Below are 26,020 nucleotides of genomic sequence, written 5' to 3' on the forward strand. Positions count from 1 at the left end.
AGGGTAAGACTCTCACCTTTTTCACCTGTTGCCTTCCACTTGGTCCCCCCGCCAGCATGCATCCTCAGTGTGCAGCCATGTCAGAGCCTTGCCGCAATCTGGCATGCCTTTCAGCAAACCTGTCCTTTTGCTAAAGCCACTCTTCCACCTCCCTACTTTCAGATGAATCAGCACCAACTCGGGCTCAACGCACTGAAGCTGCCAGTGCCAGTGCCACCGGAGGCGAGGAGCAGGAGGAATCCGGACCAGCCGTTGCAGAATCCGGGGAGCGGACACATCTACAGACTGGGGATAGTAGTCCCCTGGAGGGGAGGGGGGGGGGCTCTGAGGATGAACCAGTTGCCGGACCAAGCAGCATGCAGCAACGCAAGGGGGATAGGCAAGTTCGGCCACCGTCTCCCCGGAGGGCAAGGCAGGTAGTGATGACTGCTGCACAGAGTGCAGATGAGGTGCGTCGCCTGGCTGAAATGAGCAAACAGGCCCGGGTCAGACACACGGAGCTGATGGCTGCAGTGGAGAAGATGCCTGAGTCAATAGATTCATTGGCTAAGAGTATGTTGGACTTCGGGGCAACAATGGAGAGGACTCTCCAGGGCTTTGGGGCAACAATGGACAGGACTCTCCAGGGCTTCGGGGCAACAATGGACAGGTCTACCCAGGGCTTCGGGGCAACAATGGACAGGACTATCCAGGGCTTCGGCCCAACAATGGAGAGGACTGTCCATGGCTTTGAGTCGGCTATGGAAAGGACTGTTCAGGGCTTCGGACAATCCCTGGAAAGGTCTGTCCAGGGCTTGTCCGAGGCAGTGGAGCGGTCGGCACCTGCCTTGTCCGAAGCAATGGGAAGAACTGTCCAGGGCTTCTCCGAAGCACTGGCACCTGGCACACAGGTCCTCACTGTTGCCACGCAGTCACTTGCTGGGCTCCTCCACACCCAAATTGAGGCAACGCGATCACTCACTGCAGCCACCCTCTCTGCATCAGTTAGGATCACCCCGGGCCCTTCCAGTCCCATACAAGGCCAGGAATCAGTGGAGCATGCGATTGTGGCGGATGAGCCGAGCCGCTCCCCTCAGATAGCCAGTGTGTCGTCCGACCATGGTGCAGGTGTCCTCTCTCTGCAGGAGACCATTGCACATGCCAACGCTGGGACGTCTGCATTGCAGCTGCCACCACCTGCAGGGCACACTGCTTCCAGCCATGGTCACATCAAGCATCCTGCGTCCGCACCCTCCAAGCCCAGAGGTCGGCCAGGCCGTACCTCAGGGGCTTCTGCGCTTCCACACAGTCAGCAGGCGTCCCCCAGCCTTGAGCCCGCCACTGGGGTCCAATTACGTAGGAGCAGCAGGGAGGGAAGGGGCTGGGCGTGAAAGAGAAGTCGTTCTCCCTCAAGGGGCCAGTTGTAGAGGGAGGTGCTGAGACGTTTCTTTGTCCAAATTCAAGGACACCCTCACCTGTTGTTATATTTGCAGAAAGTTTGTTGAGTTTTGCGGCTTTGCCGAAGAGTTCACAGTTATTTTGTAACTTATGGTTTCTGTTGACATTACGTTGTTTTGCTGTAATGAAAGACTTTTGTGCCAATAAACAGAAGTTTCAATGTAGCATGGTGCACGTGACTACTTTCAGTGATGCTGGCATTCAGAGGCTGTCAAACATCCAAAGTGCGCATGAGTTAAGACTCTCATCATTCCGCCACAGGGGTCTCGAAATGAGTCCTGATGAGCCTCTGGCGTATGGCCCTTCCACTTTCAGCAGCCCTTCCATCTTCCTCCTCCTCCTCCTCCTCCTCCGCCTGCGCTTCCTCCTCCTCCTCCTCCTCCTCCTCATCCTCCTCCTCCGCCTGCTCTTTCTCCTCCTCCTCCTCCTCATCCTCCTCCTCCGCCTGCTCTTCCTCCTCCTCCTCCTCCTCATACTCCGCCTCCTCCGCCTGCTCTTCCTCCTCCTCCTCCTCCTCATACTCCTCCTCCTCCGCCTGCTCTTCCTCCTCCTCCTCCTCATACTCCTCCTCCTCCGCCTGCTTGTGCAGGGTCAGAGGGAAGGTCATGAATTGACGCCTTCGCCTATAAAGGGCATCTGTAACTTGCCGGATGCAACAGTGGACTGCAACCTGAGCGACAGTCGCAATGTCCCCAATGGCTGACTGAAAGGATCCATTGGCATAAAGATTGAGGCCATCAGTCAGTTTAGCGATCACAGACAGAGAAGTTCTGCACCGTTCATGCGGCTGCAGATCCTGACCAAGCAGGTGGCACAGATCAGTAACAATGTCCCTCCAGAATCGGAGCCTTCCCAAACACTGCTCCTCCGACATGTCAAGGCTTGTCACCTGCTGCCTAAAGACCCTCGCAGCATCCCGTCGGATTGGCCGACCTCCATTGCCCCTCCTCCTTCTGGCCAATCCCGGCCCTGTCTCCCGCCGTCTTTCTGCCCCTCCACAGTGTTGGGCGATGAGGCCGTCGCCCTCCAAAGAAGCTCCCATTCCAATGCCAGTTGGTCAAAAGGCTTTTAGGTGTAGAGCTGCAAGTGCTTCGGACAGGTTTGAAGGTCCCAAGTACTCTAAAGCTAAATTCCCAAAACTCCGCTCCACAGTAGCTCGCCAACTCTATCCAGCAACGATCGCAATGAGCAGGCCAAGTGGCTGAAGATTCTGCACTAGAGCTGTCCTCTTTAAATAGCGCCCCCCTACTCCGAGAAGGGCCTGCTGGCCCTCCCTCGAACTGTCACTAATAGCGCTAGGCGTTAAGACTCCGGGCGCCACCCAATATGCGCTCAGGCGCTCCTAAAAGGCGTTGCACACTGAAATGACGTCATGATCTGCTTGTGCTCGCGGGCGCGCGCAAACACTTAGCGCAGGCGCTAAATGTATGGTCAATATCTGAGTTGTCGCTATCTTCATAGCGACCGCCCCAACATAGGGTATCGCCCCAATTCTAGGTCTCTTTAGGCGCTCAGCGCCGGCGCTACCAACCGAATTTCTAGGCCAATGTATAATAAAATTACTGACATTGTTATACCTCAGTTATTGCTCAGACTGTACTTAGCATATCATTCCCTGCTCAAGAATAACTTTGTACTCATATGCAGAACTCTCTTGAATGTCAATCCATATAACAGTTAAATATTCAGATTGGCTCTCTGCTAACATTAAAAACGAAGTTCATTAAGTTCCCTGGCTTGAGTATTTTTATAACTTAGCTTCACACAGATTTGTGCATATACTTCGGTAAGCATGAAGCCAAGGTGATACAAGACTCTCTTCTGGCCATGGTCCCACACCTCCTGTCTGAATGTTTGGGTGAATCTGTACACAAATGACACAGTTTATGGCAATAAAAACATCATATTGCATCAACACAAAGTGTGGCACAACTAGGATGCCAGAAGTATTCTTTAATCCATCATTGGTGGTGCGTTGTAAGAAATTTTAGCGCTCTGTTCATTATTCTGGTTGCCTTTTATAACTTTACGAATTTGCCAGCTATCAGTTCCACAGCTGTTACGTGAGATTTTTAAGAAGTTGCAGAAAGGTTTTCAAAGGCTTCATAGGCGAGCTAGTTCCTGTTAAGGAAACAGCCATTGCAGCTCTGCATTTAGACAACACAGCACAAGCCTGCAGTGTGAGAGAGAGCTAAATTAACATGCCAAATTAAAGCTGTTACATCCCAGGTTAGTGATTGTATCCACCTAAGTCAGTGCAAGTTTCCTCACACTGATTTACTCACTGACTCTTCCAAGGGACTGTCAGATCTGTTTTGTACAGAAATAAAACAGCCAATAAGAGAGGAACAAAATGATGCTGAAATTAACAATCATTTTAATTCAGAAATTTGTACTCTCAAGTCTAGAAAAGAGGCAGCTTAGGGCTAACTTTCTTGAGAACTGTCAAACAGTAAATAGTAAGTAAAAGGTAAATACAGGACATTATTTCAAAGGTGTTGAGTCTGTGCTTTCCAAATGTAGTTATGCTGAATAACTGAACACAGACAACAGAATACTTAAACAGGTCTTTAGTAACTGAGGGTCAGGGCTGAACTGAAATACAATTTGCTCCACAGGGTTTATATACCGGTGTGGTCACCACCGGTACTACAATATACAGGAGCCATCAGAAAGTAGTCCATCACCTTAAGGTAGTCTCTTAAGGTGGTACAGGTTACATACACTACAATTCCTCCCCTTTTAGCTTAACAGTGTACACCCCAATTTAAACATAACATGGATAACATATATACAACTTTCATACAAAACTGTTCAAAGATTCAGTCTCTGAGGAGGCCTCCTGATCCGGGCCGGATAACGCCTTTCAGGGGTCTCTGGTTCTCGTTGCTGGGGTGACTCATCCATTTGATCTCTTATGGATTGAACATCATCATGTACGTTCGAGTCTGAGGTAGATGCTACAGGCTCAATAACTTCTTCAACTGGTGTCTCTGCCGTAGACATGGGGTCGACCCTTGTTCTCGATTCCACAAGTTGGTCAGCATGACGTCGTATTACGTTCTCACCAACGTCTACCGTGTACATCAAGGGTCCTTGTCGGGCACGAATTGTTCCGGATTGCCATTTATCATTCCTATAGTCCCTGGCCAACACTGGTTGTCCTATTTCGAGACTCCGTGTGGCCTTGTTATTTACGTGCTGGAATTGTTTGTTTTCGACTTCCCTACGCACATTGGGTTTTAACAAATCCAACTGGGACCGCAACCTCCTGTTATAGAACATTATGGCAGGGCTTTGATTTGTCACTGCATGCGTGGCGTTTCGATATGCCATCAGGAAATTGTCCACCTTGTGTTGTAGTGGAATATAGTCTTCGCTCATGGCCTTTATCGCCTTTTTGAACGTTTGTACAAATCTCTCGGCCAACCCACTGGTAGCCGGATGATATGGGGCAGATGTATAGTGTTTCGCCCCATTCTTCTTCATGAATTTCTGGAATTCTTCTGACACAAACTGTGGTCCGTTGTCTGAACATATTTGTTCCGGCAACCCATTCCTTGCAAATATGGTTCTTAGAACTGCGATCGTCTTTTCAGAGGTAGTGGTCGACACCTTAATCACTTCTGGCCATTTAGAATGTGCGTCTACCGCTATCAAAAACATGGAATCCATGAATGGACCTGCAAAGTCGATATGCACACGTTGCCATGGGGTTGAAGGCCATTCCCACGGATGCAGCGGTGCAATTGGAGGTGCATTTTGAACTTTCTGGCACCCTGAGCAGCTTTTAGTCAGATCCTCTATTTGTTTGTCGATACCTGGCCACCACACATAAGCCCTAGCAAGGTCTTTCATCTTGACTCCCCCCAGATGACATTCATGCAGTTCCTTCAGAACTCTCTCCCTTAATTTAGGAGGAATAATCACCCTTGTTCCATACATCAATGTTCCTTGACAGACGGACAGCTGTTCTCGTCTGGCTGAGAATACAGGTAACAGTGGTTCGCCATGTGCTGGCCATCCCTTCACTGTCAAATCGTAGACCCGAGACAGTGTCGGGTCGTTTCTGGTCTCTCTCTCAATACTCGCATTGGTGACTGGTAAGCATTCGATGATGGTCGAGTGAAATATCTCGACAGGGTCAACTGCCGGTGCCTCTTCCGCTGTAGGTAGTGGCAGGCGCGACAGCCCATCAGCATTACCATGTTGCTTTGTACCTTTGAATTCGATATCATATTGATGTGCCCCTAGGAAAAGGGACCATCTCTGAAGCCTCTGCGCTGTCATAACCGGAACACCCTTCTTAGGGTTAAAAATGGAAACCAACGGCTGGTGATCTGTCAGCAGTGTAAACCTTTGGCCTTGCAGGTAATGGTTAAATTTCTTAACTCCCCACACGAGGCTGAGAGCCTCCCTATCTATCTGAGCATAGTTGCGCTCAGCGGAGGTCAATGATCTGGATGCGAACGCGGCTGGCCTTTCCAAGCCATTTGGCAACTTATGTGAGAGCACTGCCCCGATACCATATGGAGAAGCATCACAAGCTAAACGAATAGGCAGCGTTGGGTTAAAGTGAGCCAACACTTCGTTAGAGGTGATCAGTGCCTTGCTTTTTTGAAAAGCCTGCTTACAGTCCTCGCTCCACTTCCACGGTACTCCCATTTGCAAAAGAGTGTTCAGCGGGTGTAACACCGTGGATAAATTTGGAAGAAACTTATGGTAATAGTTAATCAACCCAAGGAACGACCTCAACTGGGATACATTTTCCGGAGCGGGAGCTTTCACAACAGCTTCAATCTTGTCAGGTGACTTATGAAGCCCCTCCTGGTCAATGACGTGACCGCAGTACGAGATTCGCTTCTGAAAGAACTCACATTTCTGGCGATTAACTCTGAGTCCATATTCTTTCAATCTGGTGAGCACCTGCTCCAAATTCGCGAGATGTTCCTTATCATCATCTCCTGTAATCAGAATGTCGTCCAGGTAGCATTGTGTGCCTGGAATTCCCTGTAATACCTGCTCTATGGGCCTTTGCCAAATCGCTGGAGCCGATGCCACTCCATGATGTACTGGCGTGTTGATCATGAGATACTGGCGTGACGCTTCATCAACTTCCATCTGTAGGTACGCCTGCGCCAGGTCTATCTTGGTGAAGTGTTTCCCGCCAGACAGCGAAGCGAAGATATCCTCAATCCGCGGAAGCGGATATTGCACCGTGTGAAGAACCGGATTAACAGTGATCTTGAAATCGCCACAGATGCGAACCTTCCCAGGTTCCCCTGGCTTGTTGCTCAACGAACGCTTCATGACGGGAACAATGGGTGTGGCCCATTCGCTCCAGTCCACCTTTGACAGTACTCCTGAACGTTCTAGCTCTTCCAGCTCTGCTTCCACAGCAGGTCGTATCGCATAAGGTACCGGTCTGGCTTTGAAAAATTTTGGGTTTGCATGTTCTTCAACCTTGATGTTTGCCGTAATTCATTTCAGTGTTCCCAGTCCCTGTTGGAACACCTCCTTAGCATCGTCCAATATTTTGGACAGTCGTTTAGGTTTGACGTCGTCCTCTTTACAGGAATCTACAGTTAGTGCTTGTAAGGAATGCCAGTCCATATTTATTCTCTGGATCCATTCCCGTCCCAGTAGTGGTGGACATCCCTCAGGTAACACATACAAGTCCATTCCCTGACTTTCTTTACCATTGTAGACCACCTTTACCTTTATCTTTCCGATGGGGTATACTCTTTGCCCCGTGTATGTTTTCAATACAATCTCCGTATCCCTCAGGGGAATGTGTGAGAATAACCTTTTGTAATCTTGCTTATTCATGACCGTCAATGCCGATCCAGTGTCCAATTCCATCTTCACTTGGACTCCTGCTATCCGAAGCATGACCCAGATAGTTTGGTGGTCTGCTGTGTTTCCCACATTATGTATTTTTAGACAACCCAGTTCCTTACTGCTGGAGTCTGAATCCATCTTCTGTTCATCCGAACTGTTCTTTGTCACCTTGTGTACATTTTTGTACTTCTCCTGCGGCGACTTTTTGTTGCTGGTCTTCTTTCCTGACCGGCATACTTTCGCTATGTGACCAAGTTTGCCACATTGCCTGCATTCTTTATCTTTGAACCAGCACTGGTTCTGATCATGCGTTGTCCTTCCGTAACGATAGCACTTTACTGCGCCCAATGCCCTTTCATTGGTGCTGAATTCCGATGGCCTTTGCTGCATTTCTGCAGTGCCTCGTGCTGCTGCCTCGTGCGATGCTGCAATGCTGAAAGCTTTGTCCAGCGTAAGATCCTTTTCCTCTAGCAGTCGCTTCTGGGTTCCTTCCTTTAGTAGCCCACACACGAACCTATCTCTCAGAGTGTCTGCTAGTCCTGTACCGAACTGACAGTACTTTGATAACTTGCGCAGTTCGATTAAGAATTCAGCGTTGCTTTCCTCTTTAAGCTGAATTCTTTTGTAAAATTTAAATCGTTCCGCTATCAGCAGTGGCGTGGGGTTTAAATGCTCTTGCAGGATAGTGACAATATCCGCGAAACTCTTTCCTATCGGTTTATCTGGTGTTACAAGGTGCCTTAATAACCCGTACGTCTTCGCACCCATCGAGTTTAATAGGGTTAGTGCTTTCTTATCCGCCGGTACCTCATTCGCTGTACAGTAAACTTCAACGCGTTCCACATAAGTGGACCAATCTTCTACATCGCTATCAAAAGCAGTGATGTTACCCGTTTTTGGCATCCTTGTTGAGTTTCCTTTATTTTATTTATCTTTCAAAATGGCGGCTTCCTGCGCTTGGCGGCTTTTCCCGCGTTTGTCTTCTTCCCCCGCCGACTAAAATGGCGATTACCGTGCTGTTGCCGTTCTCGCCTCCCAGCGGTCCTTTATTTCCCCCGACGCTGCTGCTCTTGTTCCCCGCCGCTCCCGCGGTCCTCGTGGACATTAACGCTTTTCTGGCTGCTGCGCGTCTCTGCCCCGATTGCAGTCCGGCCCCTTACACCGGCTGCGGTCGTGTTCTCCGCCCTTTTCTTCGGTTTCCCTCCCCTTCTCCCACTGACAACTCGGCCGACTTCCCCTCCGTGCCGCTTGATCAGGCTTACCCGCCGCTGTCGTAGAAGGGATGATCACTGCCTGTTGCTGATGGTGGACTTCGTGGCCAGCAAATCCAAACCGGGTTCCCGATGCCTCCCGTGCGATGCGGTGCTCAGCAGGATGATGAGGGCGGATGCCCCTTTTCGACGCCCGTTCTGAGGACGAAGCTTCCTTGGATGCACAACTGCCGCTAGGTACGATCAGACTCGTCGCCACTGTTGAGTCTGTGCTTTCCAAATGTAGTTATGCTGAATAACTGGACACAGACAACAGAATACTTAAACAGGTCTTTAGTAGCTGAGGGTCAGGGCTGAACTGAAATACAATTTGCTCCACAGGGTTTATATACCGGTGTGGTCACCACCGGTACTACAATATACAGGAGCCATCAGAAAGTAGTTCATCACCTTAAGGTAGTCTCTTAAGGTGGTACAGGTTACATACACTACAAAAGGTATTCCTCCAAGCGAGGGCTGGACCTGTTTCTGGCTGGGACGAAGATCACTTCATACAGAAGGTAGTTACTACTTAGAATTATCAGGGCCAGAGTGACCTTCCGGAATAGTTTCGATTGCCTTAGGGGGCTGGAGAGGAATTTCACAGATTTTTTTTTCCCATTTAGTGTTTCACCTCTCCCAGGAAATCACCTGGTTTCGGGTGGGGTAGAGTGTGTATATGTTGTGATGCACAAGGCATCGCTATTGTGTGAGACAGGCTGGGTGGACCAGAGGGTCTTCTCCTGTCTGTCATTGCAGAAGGGGATCTGGGATCTAAGAGGTTATAGAAATATATAGAAGAGATAGTGGGATAGGGGAAGAAGGGGATAGGAAGGGACTGCTAAGATCAGGTTGCCAGATTCCCAATTGGGCAGAAATAGAGAATGGATAGAGTAATCACTTGGGAGAGGGGTGGGGGGGGGAGAAGATTAATTTTAAAATATAGGGGGAGTAAAGCATCCAACCTGTTACTTCTAACTATGTGAGTATTCCATGCAGATCTGAATATCAAATAAAATTACAAATATTCCCCTTTCTTACACACATTGTAACTTTCATTATGACTGAAAAGAGGAATATAATTTGAATGTGACAAACAATATGCACTCAAAATCGTAACATACATATTAAAGATGTTTTTTCTTTTTCATCAGCATCCTTGGCAAATAAAACCGTGCAGTTTGCAATCAAACTTCACAATAGTCAACCCGTAGGAAATAGAACAGCTTTAATACTTGGATACTGGGTCCCCTGTGTTATGACAATTTTCGCAAAGTAGGAATCACGCAGAAAGAACGTCAAATTTCATCTTTCATCATGGCTCACAGAGGCAAACTTCTAGCCAGCCTGGGATAAATATCAAATCTCACAAGTCTTTTAATTTATCACAAAATGCTATTGTTGCTCTCAAAATGACGTGGGGTAAATGATTGTAAGAAGAATCACCTTCAGAAGCTTATAAACATGAACATTGCTAGCAAGCTTTGCTAAGGAAGGTCAGAAATATGAGATAAATGTGCTGATCTTCAGGGAATGTAAATAAAATGATGCTGTGAAAATTTGACTTTGCTAATAAAATAAATACAGAAAGAGAAAAGGAATGAACACATTTATGAACTTTTGCAATAACATGTCATTCTATAGTGGACACTAGGTGGAGCCGTAGAGCTGTATATAGCTGTATGTATAAGACTACACTACCCAGCTGTATGTATATTAAGACTACATTACCCATGAGGCACTAGGCTACCCACAAGGCAGCAGTCAAGATGGAAGCCTCTACAGATACTGTACCTAGTCCACATGTGCTCAATAAAAGTGTCTAGCAAAAGCTAGCTGTGTTCATAATAAGAATGTCTATTTATTAATGAACATAAGATGGTACCAGGATGGTGAAGATCTGCTGAAAATTGTGAAAAGCGACATGGAGAATTTGAAGCCTGTAGAAGTGCATCAGCATAGATATATATATCCACACATATTAGTATACAATAAGCACACATACTCTGTTATATTAAAATGGAGTCTGGAACGTTCAGCAGGCCAAAATGGCTTCACACAGTACAAAATAAGGGGGAAACAGGCAGGCCCATATTAGGAAGCGGTTTAAGGAAGAGGATGTGACTCCTTTGTAGATTGCAGGCTAGACAGTTCCATAAACAAGATAAGCTTAGCAGAACAAATTAATGATAACCGAAGGACATGTACTGTAAACATTCATATGAATGTCCAGAACCAAAGTGAGAGACACACCATCTCCATTGTATAAAATTAATTAACTTTATCTAAAGGTATTCCTGCATCATGACTTTTGATTATCTATTGGCTAACCTTATCTTAAGACACCGAGGCTCTGCTGACCCTTTAGTCATCTTCTTGTTGACCTTAAACATTCCTTACTCATCTCTTTCTTAATGTTATTAATTGTGTCTCAATACCATACCATGTGATAAAAGGTTTTGATCTTTGTGTATAAAAAGAGGTGTTTTTGTCCATGTATTCGGAGAAGTCACGATAGCCATTGCCTACGTGAAGCTCCCCTTGCTAGCAAGTAAATTAAATAAAGTCTGCCTTTGACGATCACTTTGTTTCACAGAGTCTTATTGAACAGTCGAAACTTCGACAAGCCACCAGAGCATTTGAAACTCACAGGTAACATCTTCTACAATTGGCAGACTCTTAAACAACAATTCGAACTCTACATTGCAGCATCGGATTCGGTACACAGCCAGACGCAAGGAAGATAGCGTTGCTGCTTACGGTTGCAGGCCCACAGGCGATAGAGGTATTTAATACATTTGTATTTAATCCAGAGGAGAACAGAGAAAAATTAGAAGATGTGCTAAAAAAATTTGATGCACATTGCTCTCCCAAAAAGAATGAGACCTATGAAAGATATATCTTCTGTTCTCGGACACAGCAGCAAAATGAGACTTTTGATAGCTTTATAACTGATCTGAAACTGAAAGCACAGACATGTAATTTCTCTGAGCTCAAAGCATCCATGATTCGTGACCAGATTGTGTTTGGTATTCATGATAAAAAAGTCAGGGAACATCTGTTGAGAGAAACCGAACTAAATTTGGAAAATGCGGTGAAAATATGCCAAGCCAGCGAGCTAGCTCGAAAGCACGCGAAGACTTTCAGTGAAATCAATAATGATGCGATTGTAATGAGTGATAATGCTGCTGTTGGTGCTGTGTCCTACAAGGGGAAGAAACGTGGGCAGAACAGAAATGAAAAGCAATCGGAGGATGACATTTTTAATTGTAAATGCTGTGGTTACAAACACCAGTTAAGACAATGCCCAGTGTTTGGAAAAATGTGCACAAAGTGTAATGGAAAGAATCACTTTGCCAAACAATGCTTTTCAAAAGTAAAAACTAAGAAAGGGCAACGAGTTAATGTAATTGAGGACACTGATTTAAGTGAGACATTTCTTGTACGAATGGTGTCATGTGACAATATCAAAAAGGATACAGAAAATGTGCAGCCCTCAGAAATGGACAATGCTGAACATAAAGTTAATGCAGTAAAAGAGGACAAATGGATGATCCCACTGCAGGTAAATGGAGCATTAGTTACCTTGAAACTAGACACTGGGGCAAAAGCAAACTTAATCAGTATGAGTGACATTAACAATATGAAAGAAAAGCCCAAAATACAGAAAAAGTCAGTACTACTGAAGGACTATAATGGACAGAAAATAGATAGCTTAGGTGTATGCAGACTCAAAGTGACAGTCAAAGACAAAGTGCATCATCTCATGTTTTCTGTTGTGGCTGAAAGACTTGATTCACTACTGGGTGACAAAGCTTGTGAGGACTTAGAACTGGTCAAGAGAGTCTACCGTATAAACTGTGCCATAAGCAGACCAGATGACTCGTTGGATTCTGTAGTGAATAATTTCCAGGATGTGTTCAAAGGATTTGGAGTTCTACCATTCACTTACAAGATCCAGCTAAAGGAGGATGCTCAGCCAGTGGTACATGCTCCACGAAGAGTTCCAGCACCCCTGCGTGACCGGCTCAAGAATGAACTGGACAGAATGACCACACTAGGAGTCATCAGGGAAGTCGAAGAGCCAACAGACTGGGTTAACTCCATGGTATGTGTAAAGAAAAAGAACAATGATCTAAGAATATGCATGGATCCAAAGGACTTAAATGCAAACATAAAACGTGAACACTACCAGATTCCCAAGTGAGAAGAAATCACCAGTGAAATGTCAGGTGCCAGATACTTTACAAAGCTCTATGCCTCACAAGGATTTTGGCAACTAAAACTGGATGAAGAGAGCACCAAATACTGTACCTTCAACACACCATTTGGCAGGTATTGTTTCCTCAGAATGCCTTTCAGGATAATATCTGAATCTGAAATCTTTCATAGAGCGATGGAACACATAATTGAAGGTCTGGAAGGAGTTCGGTTCTATGTTGATGACATCATCATCTGGGGCTCCACACTGAAAGAACACAATGAGAGACTGACTAAAGTGCTACAGAGCATACGCCAGAATGGACTGAAGCTCAACAAAGCCAAGTGTCAGTTTGGCATCCAGGAAGTCACTTTCCAAGGAGATAATCTATCTGGTAAAGGAATAGAGCCAGATATGGAAAAAGTAAACGCCATACTCAAAATGCCCCGACCCACTGGCAAAAAAGGAGTGCTACGCATCATGGGGATGATAAACTTCATTGGAAAGTTCATTCCTAACTTGTCAGCCAAGACAGCCTGTCTGCGAGACCTGCTACATAAAACAAATGAGTTCACATGGACAGAAAGACATGAACAAGAGTGGATAAACCTCAAAACAGTGCTGACAACCACACCTGTACTCACCTTCTTTGACCCAACAAAAAGAATCAAAGTGTCAACGGATGCATCAAAAGATGGCCTAGGTGCGGTCTTGCTACAAGCAGAGGGTGAAGATTGGTAGCCTGTTGCCTATGCCTCCAGGTCTATGACTGATACTGAGTGCCGATACGCCCAGATTGAAAAGGAATGTCTAGGCTTGGTAGTTGGACTAGAAAATTTTCATGGCTACATATATGGACTTCCCACCTTCACAGTTGAGACAGACCACAGCCCTCTGGTTGCCATCATAAAAAAAAACCTGAATGAGATGTCTCCAAGGATTCAACGACTCATGATGAAGCTGCAAAGATATGACTTTGAACTGATCTACACACCAGGCAAATACATAGTGTTAGCAGATGCACTATCCCGAGCACCCACAATGAGTCATGTGAGCTCTACTGGAGAAGACGTGGATGTTCATGTGAGTATGGTCACTGCTGCGCTGCCCGTGTCAGACACAAAATCAAAGCAAATAGCAGAAGAAACAGTAAAAGATACAGTATTACAAACAGTAATAGAGAACATTCATCATTGTTGGCCAAAAGGTTCCTGTCCAAAATATTTTCACATAAGGTCAGAATTGAGTGTCGCAAGTGGACTATTACTAAAACAGAACAGAATAGTCATTCCACAGGCTCTACGTCAAGACATGCTCAAAAGGATTCATGAGGGACACCTCAGAATTGAAAAATGCAAAAGGAGAGCAAGAGACACTGTTTATTGGCCTGGCATAAATAAGGACATTGAGAACATGATAGACAAATGTGAGACATGTCAGAAACACCAAAACAAACAAGCAAAGGAACCAATGATAGTAGCTGACATACCAACAGCACCATGGCAAAAGGTTGGTATGGACCTTTTTCATTTAAATGGTAAAGGCTATCTAATAGTGATTGACTACTATTCTAACTATCCTGAGATGGCGCTGCTCTCAAACACCACAGCAAGCAGTGTCATAATGCATGTGAAATCTGTCTTCGCCAGACATGGAATTCCCAGGATTGCCGTTAGCGACAATGGTCCGTGCTTCAACTGTAAGGAGTGGCAACAGTTTGCAGCACATTATGACTTTCAGCACATCACATCCAGTCCATTGTATGCTCAGTCAAATGGTAAGGCAGAGAAAGGTGTTCAAGTTCTCAAGCAGCTACTGAAGAAAGCGACAGAAAGCAAGTCTGATCCTTATCTCGCCCTGCTGAGCTACCGAGCCTCACCTTTAGACTGTGGTTCTTCACCTGCTGAACTACTAATGGGTCGCAAGTTGCACACCACGCTACCCTGCTGTGCAAAAGAACAGCAAAGTGAGGAACTGAGACAGAGACTTCAACTGTTAAAGCTGAAACAGAAATCATACTATGACAAGTCATCCAAAACTCTAAACCATTGACAAGGGATGATGTTGTCAGGATTGAGGATCCAGATGCATGGAACAGGAAAGCTACAGTTCTTGAGGAAGTTGGACCAAGGTCATACACTGTTAGAACTGAGGAAGGACAGATTCTCAGGAGGAACCGCCGTTCCCTCCTAAAAACACAAGAGACTATTCAAGAGCAGATTGATGACAATGCCGCAACTGCATCTTGTCATTCACCGCCAGAACAATCTCATGAAGACACATCAGACTTACCCGTGTTGAGAAGATCTACACGTGAAGTAAAAAAGCCTGATAGACTTAATGTTTGAGTACAATGTAAAGCTTTGAAAATATGTTGACTGTTTTGAAAATGTTTATGTTTAAAGAGCACTAACAAAAGTGTTACTGATATTATCTTCATTGTTTTCTTGAAAGTTGATTGATATTGATTTTGTTAAACCTCAAAGAAAGGGGGATGTAATGATCAATAACATGTCATTCTATAGTGGACACTAGGTGGAGCCGTAGAGCTGTATATAGCTGTATGTATAAGACTACACTACCCAGCTGTATGTATATTAAGACTACATTACCCATGAGGCACTAGGCTACCCACAAGGCAGCAGTCAAGATGGAAGCCTCTACAGATACTGTACCTAGTCCACATGTGCTCAATAAAAGTGTCTAGCAAAAGCTAGCTGTGTTCATAATAAGAATGTCTATTTATTAATGAACATAAGAGTTACTACTTAGAATTATCAGGCCCAGAGTGACCTTTCGGAATAGTTTCGATTGCCTTAGGGGGCTGGAGAGGAATTTCACAGATTTTTTTTTCCAATTTGGTATTTCACCTCTCCCAGGAGATCACCTGGTTTCGGTGGGGTAGAGTGTGTATATGTTGCGATACACAAGGCATCGCTATTGTGTGAGACAGGCTGGGTGGACCAGAGGATCTTTTCCTGTCTGTCATTGCAGAAGGGGATCTGGGATCTAAGAGGTTATAGAAATATATAGAAGAGATAGTGGGATAGGGGAAGAAGGGGATAGGAAGGGACTGCTAAGATCAGGTTGTCAGATTCCCAATTGGGCAGAAATAGAGAATGGATAGAGTAATCACTTGGGAGAGGGGTGGGGGGTGGGGAGAAGATTAATTTTAAAATATAGGGGGAGTAAAGCATCCAACCTGTTACTTCTAACTATGTGAGTATTCCATGCAGATCTGAATATCAAATAAAATTACAAATATTCCCCTTTCTTACACACATTGTAACTTTCATTATGACTGAAAAGAGGAATATAATTTGAATGTGACAAACAATATGCACTCAAAATAGTAACATACATATTAAAGATATTTTTTCTTTTTCATCAGCATCCTTGGCAAATAAAACCGTGCAGTTTGCAATCAAACTTCACAATAGTCAACCCGTAGGAAATAGAACAGCTTTAATACTTGGATACTGGGTCCCCTGTGTTATGACAATTTTCGCAAAGTAGGAATCACGCAGAAAGAACGTCAAATTTCATCTTTCATCATGGCTCACAGAGGCAAACTTCTAGCCAGCCTGGGATAAATATCAAATCTCACAAGTCTTTTAATTTATCACAAAATGCTATTGTTGCTCTCAAAATGACGTGGGGTAAATGATTGTAAGAAGAATCGCCTTCAGAAGCTTATAAACATGAACATTGCTAGTAAGCTTTGCTAATGAAGGTCAGAAATATGAGATAAATGTGCTGATCTTCAGGGAATGTAAATAAAATGTTGCTGTGAAAATTTGACTTTGCTAATAAAATAAATACAGAAAGAGAAAAGGAATGAACACATTTATGAACTTTTGCTTATGTGAAATTTCACACGCACTTTTAACTGTCTGAAATAAACCAGGTTTCTTCAATATTTTTTAAAAATTCATTCATGGAATGTGGGCGTTGCTGGCAAGGCCAGCATTTATTGCCCATCCCTATTTGCCCTTGAGAAGGTGGTGGTGAGCCGCCTTCTTGAACCGCTGCAGTCCGTGTGGTGAAGGTACTCCCACAGTGCTGTTAGGTAGGGAGTTCCAGGATTTTGACCCACCAACGATGAAGGATCGGCAATATACTTCTAAGTCAGGATTCTGTGTGACTTGGAGTGAAAGTTGGAGGTTGTGGTTTTCCCATGCGCCTGCTGCCCTTGTCCTTCTAGGTGGTAGAGGTCACGGGTTTGGGAGGTGCTGCCGAAGAAGCCTTGACGAGTTGCTGCAGTGCATCTTGTAGGTGGTACACACTGCAACCATGGTACGCCGGTGGTGGAGCGAGTGAATGTTTAAGGTGGTGGATGGGCTGCCAATCAAGCAGGCTGCTTTGTCCTGGATGGTGTTGAGCTTCTTGAGTGTTGTTGGAGCTGCACTCATCCAGGCAAGTGGAGAGTATTCCACCACACTCCTTGCTTGCGCCTTGTGGAAAAGCTTTGGGGAGTCAGGAGGTGAGACACTCGCCGCAGAATACCTAGCCTCTGACCTGCTCTTGTTTCCACAGTATTTATGTGGCTGGTCCAGTTAAGTTTCTGGTCAATGGTGACCCCCAGGATGTTGATGATGGGGGATTCGGCGATGGCAATGCCGTTGAATGTCAAAGGGCAGTGGTTAGACTCTCGCTTGTTGGAGATAATCATTGCCTGGCACTTCTGTTGTGCGAATGTTACCTGCCACTTATCAGCCCAAGCTGAACATCATTCAAGAAAGAAGGACAGACTGACTGACTTACTTGCATTTATATAGTGACTTTCACGACCACAGGACGCCCCAAAGTGCTTTACAGCCAATGAAGTACTTTCTGAAGTGTAGTCATTGCTGTAATGCAGGAAACACGACAGCCAATTTGCACACAGCAAGCTCCCACAAATAGCAATGTGATAATGACCAAATAATCTGTTTTTGTGCTGTTGATTGAGGGATAAATATTGGCCAGGACACCAGGGATAACTCTCGTGCTCTTCTTTGAAATAGTGCCTGGGATCTTTTAAGGCCATGTAGGAATTAAACTGCGGGGTTGGGGTTATGGTTATTGTCTCTGGCCAGTCAGAAGCCTCTGAGCTGCTACAGGGACCCCCGTGCGGTTTCAAAGCACTCCCCTATTCCTGGTTCTGACCGCCGGACTTATTCGGTAGCGATGTAGGCAGAAAAACGTGACTCGTGGTTCGGGTGCAAAACAGACCAGTATTTATTGAAACAAAAGAAAGAAACAACTTAAAAATAATCGATACAACACACTTATGCCTGGTACAGCATTTTTGCTTAACACAGTTCACTTGTCGTTTACTGCAGCATTCTTTTGCTTAGTGGCTTTTACTTAAATACAGCACTTTAATACAGCTGCTTAGTGTCCACTGAAGCACCTTTCTGCTTAGTGCAACACTGTTACTCAAATACAGCACTTTATTCTTACAAATCACTTAATGTTCACGACAGCACTTCCCTGCTTAGTGCAACACTTTTATTTAAATACAGCACTTTTAATACAGAACTCAGTGTTCACTCCAGCACTTCTCTGCTAGTGCAACACTGTTACTTAAATAGGGGAGGAGAGAACGGACACAATGAGGGAAAATTGACTAAAATTACAGTTCTAATAAAATTCCCCTTAATTCCCACCCCTATACCTATTCTAAGTTGCCTTGTAATGGGCCAGAAAATGTTTTCTCACCAATGAACGCCTGCCCCATGCCCTTGCAGTTTTAGATTCTTCACCACCCTGAAGATGGAGACACCCCAGTGTTTAAAAATAACTGCTGGTGTTCCACTCCCTTGGGCGGGCTCCTGAGTTGTAGAGGGCATGGAGGCGAGGCTGCAGAGAGAGAGAGAGAGACAGAGATGGCTTCTTGAGAAGCTATCTTATACCCCAATTGGGGCCGAAACGTTCCCACCCAAATCCAGGTGCATCTGGGCTAAACAAAATGGATCCAAACTGTCCCCATTGTCTGTGATGGGTTAGGATGAATTACCCATTTATCATGATGGGTTTGTGAATGTATTCCCATTCATCATACTGAGTTTGAATGGAGCTGTCTTGGTTTGAAAAAAAGCATGTCTTTCTATAATTGCTGAGTAAACAGCTTTGGAAGTTCGTGTAAACAAAAGTCATTGTCCTGTGGTCAAACTGAAACTGCAGTCCCAAGTGGTTAATCCTTTGTGTAAACATAGTAGCAGTTTCTGTTGGTTGTCTCTGCAGGGAGGGGAACTCCCCGAACTGCCTTTGATTGGCAGTTTAGTCAGCCATCTTTGATCTTCCCTTTTCATATGTCCACAGTCTGTGTCCTGACACGAGGTCGGGCAGCCATCTTTGATTACCCCTTTTTCACAGACACACACAAGTTGCCTTTTCAATGTCTTTTGTCTTCTGCCACGAGGTCTGATGGCCATTTTGATCCCTGGATTTTTAAAGGTATATTACCCAGCTATTCTTTAATCAAAAAATCAATCTTCGGAACTGTAGGAAATTTTGAAATTATTGCAAAATCCTTACAGCCACCTGAGAGAGCAGACGAAGCCTCAGCTTAATGTCTCATCTGAAAGACGGCACTTCCAACAGTGCAGCAATCCCTCAGCACTGCACTGGAGTGTCAGCATAGAATTTAGTGCTCAAGTTTCTGGAGTGGGACTTGAATCCACAACCTTCTGATTCAGAGGCAAGATTGCTACCAACTGAGCCATGGCTGACAAGATTAATGCATAGAAGAAGGCCATTTGGACTACTCTCCCTGGGGCGGTGTTAGCTCTTCAGCTAGAGCTACTGTAACAGTATTTGCATGTCTCTTCTCTCTATCCTTTTATATATTTATCTAGACCCCTCTAAATGTTATGATCTCTATCTCAATAATTACTTGTGGTAAAACAGTCCATATTCTGATCACCCTCAGTGTGAAAAAAAACTTCTAACAACTCAATTTCTTCATTTTTCTAGGAGCCTATGCCACTTTGTTATTGATTCATTAACCAACGGAAATGATATTTCACTATTTACCCTCTCAAAACTTTTCATGACGATACAATCTCTATTAGATCTCCTTTAATCTTCTCTATTTCAGTAAAACACTCCAGTATTTTTCAAGGTTTCCTTCATAACTATAACATCTTATTTCTGGCATCAGTCCAGTGAATCTACACGATACCATTTCCATGGCTGTAATATTCTTTCTGAGCTGCTCCAGGGACTTCCGTGCGGTTTCGAAGCGCTCCCCTATTCCTGGTTCTGACCGCCGGAATTATTCGGTAGCGATGTAGGCAGAAAAACGTGACTCGTGGTTCGGGTGCAAAACAGACCAGTATTTATTGAAACAAAAGAAAGAAACAACTTAAAAATAATCAATACAACACACCTATGCCTGGTACAGCACTTTTGCTTAACACAGTTCACTTATTGTTTACTGCAGCACTCTTTTGCTTAGAGGCATTACTTAAATACAGTACCTTTAACTAGTGCAACACAACTTTAATACAGTACACTTTGCTCACTACAGCACCTCTGCTTAGTGGCTTTTACTTAAATACAGCACTTTAATACAGCTGCTTAGTGTCCACTGAAGCACCTTTCTGCTTAGTGCAACACTGTTACTCAAATACAGCACTTTACTTCTTACAGATCACTTAATGTTCACGACAGCACTTCCCTGCTTAGTGCAACACTTTTATTTAAATACAGCACTTTTAATACAGAACTCAGTGTTCACCCCAGCACTTCTCTGCTAGTGCAACACTGTTACTTAAATAGGGGAGGAGAGAACGGACACAACGAGGGAAAATAGACTAAAATTACAGTTCTAACAAAATTCCCCTTAATTCCCACCCCTATACCTATTCTAAGTTGCCTTGTAATGGGTCAGAAAATGTTATGCTCACCAATGAATGCCTGCCCTGTGTCCTTGCGGTTTTAGATTCCTCACCACCATGAAGATGGAGACACCCCAGTGTTTAAAAATAACTGCTGGTGTTCCACTCCCTTGGGCGGGCTGCTGAGTTGTAGCGGGCATGGAGGCGAGGCTGCAGAGAGAGAGAGAGAGAGATGGCTTCTTGAGAAGCTATCTTATACCCCAATTGGGGCTGAAACCTTCCCGCCCAAATCCAGGTGCATCTGGGCTGAACAAAAGGGATCCAAACTGTCCCCATTGTCTGTGATGGGTTTGGATGAATTACCCATTTATCGTGGTGGGTTTGTGAATGTATTCCCATTCATTGTACTGAGTTTGAATTGAGCTGTCTTGGTTTGAAAAAAAGTATGTCTTTCTATAATTGCTGAGTAAACAGCTTTGGAAGTTAGTGTAAACAAAAGTCATTGTCCTGTGGTCAAACTGAAACCACAGTCTCAAGTGGTTAATCCTTTGTGTAAACATAGTAGCAGTTTCTGTCGATTGTCCCTGCAGGGAGGGGAACTCCCTGAACTCCAAGAATTATTGCAACTATGGTCCAATCAATGGGCGGAATTTTAACATGGGTGAGCAGGTGGGAGTGGGTGCAGGTGGAGGGTTCATTGGGCAAAAAATCAAAGCGTGTCCGGAAGCCGGCTCCAACCCACCGACTCCCGGGTTTTACTGAGGTGGGACAAGAGGCGGCCAGCCAACCCACTCCTAGGAGGCGGGTTGGCACTTTAAATATATTAATGAGGCTGGAGGCCTCGAATTTAACCTATTTTGTAAGTTTTACAGTGGCCAGCTAGGTTTCGCGGGCCTTGGGAAACCCAGCAGCTGCAGCGAGGCAAGGACAGCACACCTTGAGGGCCGGGGGAACAGGAATGCTACCTCCATCCTTGAAGCTCCCCACCATCAGACCCCCTCCTCCCTAGTATTAGACCCCCTGGGGTCAGGGATTAGACCCCCCCTTGGGATCGGACCCGCACCCCCCACCCCCACCCCCGGGGTCAGGAATCGGACCTCTGGGATCTGACCCCTCTCTGGGGTCAGGGATCGGATCCTTCCCAGGATCGCCCCCCCCCCCCCCCACCCGCGGTAGGGAATCTGACCAACGTAGTCCTGTGGCTTCCTCCAGTGCGTTCCCAGCCCAATCAGGCTGACTTCCGGGAGGAGAACCTGTCACTGACAGAAGATGCCTGCTGTAGAGGTAAATCTCCACAGCGTGCGGAGAGACCCAGACTTCCAGGTTTCCCGCATGAAACCAGGCCCCACCCATTTCCAGCGTGTCTGGAAGTAAAAATTCCCCCCCAATGTCTTCTACAAATTCAACATCACTTCCTTTATCTTGACAAAAGATAGAATTAACTTGCATTTACATAGAGCCTTTAACGACCTAAGGATGCCCAAAAATACCTCACAGTCACTGAAGTGCTTCTGAAGTGTGGTCACTGTTGTTATATAGGAAATGTGGCAGCCAATTTGCGCACAGCAAGGGCCTATAAACAGCAATGTGATAATGACCAGATAATCTGCGTTAGTGACGTTGGTTGAGGGATAAATATTGGCCAGGACACCAGGGAGAACTCCCCTGCTCTTCTTCAAAATAGTGCAGTGGGATCTTTTATGCCCACCTGAGAGGGCCGACGGGTCCTGGGTTTAACGTCACCGCCGAAAGACGGGAAGATGGGAAGAATCTATTTTAAGCGGAGCCGTCCCTTTCAGCTTCTTATATTTTTCTGCGTTTACTGTCGTCAAGCCCCTCGCTGAACACTGCCATCAATCAAACAGGGAGGAGTGTCAAGAAGATCAATTGTCATCCCAGCTTCTGTGGCACTCAGCAGAATTACAATCAGTTCCGCTCAAGTGGACACCTGATAACTGATTGTTTCTCTGTAGTGACTACAAATTGAAAACCTTCAACTACATTACGTCCATGCATCTTAAAGTCTATTCTTTAATGGAAAGAGGCCGTATTGCCTTTCCGACAATTTATGTGTCAACTTTAAGTTCATACATTCAAAAGCAACCGTGCACTGATCTTTCTGTACGTAAAGCACTGTGGCATTAACACATGACTGTCAATGTATAATAAAAATTAGATAACTTTTAAATGGAAGGTAGCAGATTGGTGGAAGGGCAGTGTTAACCCCAGATAACTTTGGATATGGCAAAAAATGAAATCTTGTGGTTTAAAGTACAAATCAATCATTAGAAGGGTGTAATAGCCTTCTGTGTACTCACAAACAGTTAGCATTTTTGATACCGTATACGATGAAAACAGTTTTTGTGCTGTTCTGATTGACTAGAAGGGTTAGTTCGGTAGCATTTCTGATGAGCAAGTATATAGTCTGTTGGTGCGGAATCACATACTCAGTGATGTTGCTGTCGCATCTGATTTGTGATCATTTTTACATTTTTTTGGTGAGTTAAGCAAGAAATTAACCAATTTTCTCCCCATCTCTCCTGAAGATACTCACGCAAGGTTATACAAACAGCAATGAAATAAATGACCAGATCATCTGTTTCAAACATTGGTTGAGGCATAAATGGCAGTCAGTGCACAACTTCAAAAATAACACAACAGAAGGAGGTGGCTGTTTACAACCAGGTATCAGCACATAGGAAGAGATGGTTCCTGCTGAAAAACAGTACAGCCTATTTTGTAAGTAATGCTTTTGTAGATATTAGGGTGCTACCTATACTGTGTAACCTGTGTTCATATACTTCACAACATAGAATACAGCAGCCTGGAAATTGCGGTCGGAGGCTTGCCGCCCACATACGCCTCTGAACCACAAGAAAACTTCGTACTTAACCTGCTGCCTCCGGCGCATCGAACTCTTGCATTTGCAAGCATTCCTGGGAACTTGCGGGGCACTTACGACATCGTACGCTGTGCGAACGCCATCATAGGCCCCGTAAAATCCGGGCCATCATCTTCCTGACTTTCAAAGCCAACTAGAAGGATTTCAGTCCCAGGTGATGAGTGTCAGACGTAGAACTCTCACCTCTTGAGTCAGAAGATCATGGGCTCAAGTCCCACTCCAGAGACTTGAGCACATCATTTAGGCTGAGGGAGTGCTGCACTGTCGGAGGTGCCGTCTTTCGGATGAGACTTTAAACTGAGGCCCCGTCTGCTTTCGACGTAAAAGAGTCTATGAGGGAGAATTTGAAGGGTTAATTGGAGCTAGAATGTCTGAAGCCATTTGAGGACCATTTTATGATGTACAAAGACTACTAAGCACTTGGTTTGAGTATAAAACAAGGCTTTAATCAACTGTTTCACAACCATGACTTTCTATCATCACTAGTTCCTGGTTACAAAAACATCCTGAACAAGCTGGGCCCACGCCCGAGTATTTATACACCTTGGACGGCGCCACCAACTGGCCGCTCAGTGTTATTTCATGAGTCATTTCTCCATGAATGATAAGATTCATGACACACACTTTGTGTTGCTGCAGTTTCAGGTACGACAGACACAAAAACGGGTCTCTTTGAGAAGGCAGTCTCGCACCATCTTGAGTTTTCATTCGCTGCTTTGTAACTGCGACCGATGCAGGTACACCAAAATTGATTTGGAAATTCATTACTCATATTAAAAATTTAATCGGCATGTGGATGTTGATTAGCAGAGGACAGTTTACTTGACCACGGGCGATACATACCTGGCAGCACGCAGCACTGCCAGCTCTAAGCTGGTACTGCTGTCAAAAAAAAAGGAATTAGAGGTCTGCCTCCGTGTTCTGTTCTTTAATATCTTGGGTTAGCCTATCTTTTCTAACGTTTATAAACCATTTCATTAAATCAATGCATTTTTTTTTATTCGCTTATGGGATGTGGGAGTCGCTGGCAATGCCAGCATTTATTGCCCATCCCTAATTGCCCTTGAGAAGGTGGTGGTGAGCCGCCTTCTTGAACCGCTGCAGTCCGTGTGGTGATGGTACTCCCACAGTGCTGTTAGGGAGGGAGTTCCAGGATTTTGACCCAGCAACGATGAAGGATCGGTGATATACTTCTAAGTCAGGATGGTGTGTGACTTGGAGGGGAACTTGGAGGTGGTGGTGTTCCCATGCACCTGCTGCCCTTGTCCTTCTCGGTGGAAGAGGTCGCGTGTTTGGGAGGTGCTGCCGAAGAAGCCTTGGCGAGTTGCTGCAGTACATCTTGTAGATGGTACACACTGCAGCCACGGTGCGCAGGTGGTGGAGGGAGTGAATGTTTAAGGTGGTAGATGGGGTGCCAATCAAGTGGGCTGCTTTGTCCTGGATGGTGTCAAGCTTCTTGAGTGCTGTTGCAGCTGCACTCATCCAGCCAAGTGGAGAGTATTCCATCACACTCCTTACTTGTGCCTTGTAGATGGTGGAAAGGCTTTGGGGAGTCAGGAGGTGAGACACTCGCTGCAGAATACCTAGCCTCTGACCTGCTCTTGTTGCCACAGTATTTATGTGGCTGGTCCATTGACTGTGCCATTGACTGCTGCATTTCAATTCTATTTCATGTAGGCATACAGTTCTCTTTTGCTGTTTCAGCAACGATGCTTCCACTTTCTATGGGAAAAGTGGTCACCGAGCTTCAGTACATTCATATGCGGCTATTTTTCTCCGAATGGCAATTGAAAAACAGAAGCAGGAGATGTTTGCAAAGAGCTTCTGATCAGCATGAAGAAAACTTATCGAGTGATTGTGGCGTTCAAAATTAGAAGCCAATGTTTGACCTGATTGCTGCAGAGAGACAGCGGAGTCAAACCTTAAATTTGCCTCCCGACTGGCTAAGAAATAGATTTTTGTTTAAGCTAATGTGAAACTAAATCTCAGAGAATTGGATCCCATCTCAAGAATGGAGCATCGGCCAGTGAAGAAAAAGCAAACCTAATTGTTTAACTGTAACTTATGAGTTGAATTAATCTAAAGAAGAAATAACATGGAATATATGTTAAAATAGAAGCGAGAAGGTGGAGAGACAACGTATGAGCAAAAATTTATTCAACTTCTTGACAACAGGTTCTGCAAAATTATTTTCCCTGGCCTGCAAACTCAGGATATCTGTTTACATTACAACATCCTCCGTTCAAATCTGGATGGCTGCTTTCTAAAATTACATTTCTACATTACATTAATTTCTATTGTCGTCGCAGCAGGGCTCGAGAAATCTTCAGCCGTAATTATCTCTGTAATTTTCAAATTGTCTTCTTCATAATCAGGCGGTGGTACATTGCACACCACGTTAATGACTATGACAGTGTACACACACACACTGAAAGTTCGGGAGATAGAAAGTACTTTGCCTAGTTCCCTGAGGGGTCATTATTCACGGTGGAGGCCATGACCACGAGGTGATTCTTGGCTTCTGTGCGGCATCCATCAATTGTACATTTCTTTGTTTGTTGCA

Source organism: Somniosus microcephalus, chromosome 23 (assembly GCF_052327205.1).
Source record: "Somniosus microcephalus isolate GS21.2 chromosome 23, FLI_Smic_1.0, whole genome shotgun sequence".
Taxonomy (NCBI): domain Eukaryota; kingdom Metazoa; phylum Chordata; class Chondrichthyes; order Squaliformes; family Somniosidae; genus Somniosus; species Somniosus microcephalus.